Here is a 3355-nt window from a genome sequence, read left to right as displayed (position 1 = left end):
GGGTGAGGGTGTCCAGGAAGCAAAGAACAGGGGAGCCTGTGGTATAAACCGGCTCTGTCTGTCTGCTGGGAGCTGGATGAGTTGAGAAAAAACCTTTTTTCTCACAGGGTCACCATCTGGCTAAGCTGCCTGCGCTGGGAACTCAAGCTCCTGGAGCCTGCAGCTGAGGCAGCCCTTATTTTTCTGTTTTGATTTGATGTCCTTGCTTGTAGTTACCAGGCTCCTTGTAGCTCGAGGGTTGTCAGACTGGGATAAGATGGCAAGAGATACAGTGATTCATATTAATAAAAAAGAAGAATTAAATCAGAAACCTATTGTTTAGTTAGTCCTCCTGGAGGTCTGATTATATTCAGTTATATCCTAAGTAGAGGAGAAGCTGCATTTTTACCTCCTCCCATGATGCTCTGCTCCTATGCGCACCTCCTTTGCTGCACGCCGCTCATCTTTAACGGTGCACAGGGATCGTCCGAAAGCCCCAAAGGGTCCTGAGAGATGCTGGGTTATCAAGTAGAAACAAACATTCCCCAAGTGCCCTCTGCTTCACACCATCTGTGGTTCTGACGACACAGCCAGTGGGAGTCGGCAAGGGGCTCTGCTCCTCCCGGTCCTTCGGGGACCGCTGGCAATGGAGAGTCAGTCTCCACCTGGGCACCCGTGATCCCCACGGACTGAAGAAGCCATCTTGCAAGGCTTTCACCACGGCAATGAAATCTCCAGCTCAGATGAGCCGTCCCCAGCACTTAGTCCAGAGGCTGCAGCCAACAGCCAGCCCTGGGGGTTTTGTCTCAGGGCTCAGGAGAAGGAAGAGGCAAACCAGCCACCCGCCAGCCAGGACTATCCTGCATAAGCTCTCCGGGATGAGGGGAGGGGCATACCTACCAAAACAAACAAACAAACATCAAAAAACAGAGCAGCAAAGTATATTCAAAATTTTGGTGGTGGTGGTTTAGCTGCTAAGTTGTGTCCAACTTTTTGTGACCCCATGGACTGTAGCCTGCCAGGCTCCTCTGTCCATGGGATTTCCCCAGGCAAGAATATTGGAGTGGGTTGCCATTTCCTTCTCCAAGGGAATCTTCCCAATTGAGGGATTGAGTTTTGGTCTCCTGCATTGCAGGCAGATGCTTTCCTGACTGAGCTACCAGGGAAGCCCAAATGTTTTTATTGAATAATAAAGTCAAGGATTAATGATTTCAGGGCTTCCCAGGTGACTCTTGGACTTCCCAGGTGGGGCTAGTGGTAAAGAACCCACCTGCCAATGGAGGAGATGAGAGAGATTCAGGTTCAATCCCTGGGTTAGGAAGATCCTCTGGAGAAGGAAATGGCAACCCACTCCAGTATTCTTGCCTGGGAAATCTCATGGACAGAGGAACCTGGTGGGCTATAGTCCATGCTGAAGCTCCAATACTTTGGTTACCTGATATAAAGAGCTACACTTTGGAGAAGACTCTGATGCTTGGAAAGATCAAGGGCAGGAGGAGAAGGGTGCGACAGAGGATGAGATGGTTGGATGGCATCACCGACTCAGTGGACTTGAGTTTGAGCAAACTCCAGGAGATAGTGAAGGTCAGGGAATTGTGGCATGCTGCAGTCCACAGGGTCACAGAGAGTTGGACACGAGAACGACTGAACAATGAATGATTTGACGATAACATACTTCATCATAGCTCCCACTATCGTTTGGGCTGCATGGCCTCAGGCAAATCACTATCCCACGGGGCGTCCATTTCATCCCAGACAGAGGTTCAGTGGGTCTGGATCTGTGGTTCTCAAACTCGAATGGGCTTTAGATCAGGGCAGGACTTAGTAAAGCATTAATGCAAGACCTCAGCTCTAGCATCTCTGATTCAGCAGGTTAGCGGAGGCAGGAGGCAGGACTCAGCATTTCTAACAAGTTTCCAAGTGATGCTAATGCTGCTGGTCCAGAGAACACACTTTCAGATGGTCTCTAGCTGAACTTGAGAGTCAGACATAGCCAGAAAACCCAGCCTTTCCTGCACGGGATGAGGTAGAATCCGCTGAGGGAGGTGACTGCTGGCAACAGTAGAATTTTCACGTGGAAATTTGACTGGAAAGCGATTCGTCGGAGCATCACTAACCTTTAACCTTTTCTGAGAGCGCATTTGCATGCTGGGTTGACACATTCCGTTTAAAGACACATCTCAATTACAATATGTGGTCCAGACGGCTGCCCTTGTGGGGACAGAGGCGGCCACTAAACTCTGAGCAATTACTTAAAATTAGACTTGTCAGATTTGTTTAGGTGACCAGGCAAGGACATACATTGACCCAGAGTCACTCTTCCTGGAGAGACATTCTAATGATTTTGTGTATCAGTCAAACTGTTCAAATACTAATGCCGTCTTCATGCTTTAATCACCATTCTAGTCAGATGTCATTTTTAGAAGCCCTTGGGGATTTGCATTCCTTAATGATTCTTCAATATCCAAACCAAGCATTCTTTAATTGGTGTAAATTGAGCAGTGTTCCAATGCAAACAAGGAGAGGGCACACTGATCAATGATGCTGTGCGTGTCTGGCTATTGGAAAGCCATTGCTGTTAGATCAAGTAACAAATCCTCGGCTCCATCCGCCTTGGAGGAAAACCAGCTCGTGGAGCCGACAGATACTGTTGCTAGTTGTCATCATGATTTGGAAGCACTGAACAATTTGAGATCCCCACCCTCATCTTTTAGCAAAAGGGGATCAAAAAATCCATCATAAAATGTTCTCTGTTCCAGTGTCAGAAACTGCATGCAGAATCTGCCTGCCAACGAAGGAGACACAAGAGACTTACATCTGATCCCTGTGTCGGGAAGATCCCCTGGAGGAGGAAATGGCAACCCACTCTGGTATTCTTGCCTGGGAAATCCCATGGATTGAGGGGCGTGGTGGGCTACAGTCCATGGGGTCGCAAAGAGTCGGACACAGCTGAGAATGCACACACTGTGAGTTCAGCGAGGAACAGTATCTCTATCTTCTGGAGGTTTGTGTCTGCCTCTCTGCCTCTATTTATAAATTGCAAACAATATACAATTCTTGTTAACTTGACAAGCCATCTTTTTCCATGATTTTTTTTTTTTTTTGGTCCCAATGGTACATGATCCATCTAATCATCCGAACCGTGGTCGGGAAACATGAAACAAGTGTTCATTCCCTGCTACCTCTAGTAAGATTGAAAAAACTCCAGGCTTTATACTCAAGAAACCCAGGACAAATCCTTCTCATAAATGTGTCAAGCCCACTTTTCACTCCTGTCTTTTTCCATCAGCTCTCTCAAATTGAGTATTTATTACTGGGGTGGGAAGAAAAGGCGGTAGCAGGCCCATTACAGCCCCCTCGGCTCAGGCCTGCCAGC

Source organism: Bison bison, unplaced genomic scaffold (assembly GCF_000754665.1).
Source record: "Bison bison bison isolate TAMUID 2011002044 unplaced genomic scaffold, Bison_UMD1.0 scf7180017864508, whole genome shotgun sequence".
Taxonomy (NCBI): Eukaryota; Metazoa; Chordata; class Mammalia; order Artiodactyla; family Bovidae; genus Bison; species Bison bison.
This window is presented reverse-complemented; position numbering follows the sequence as displayed.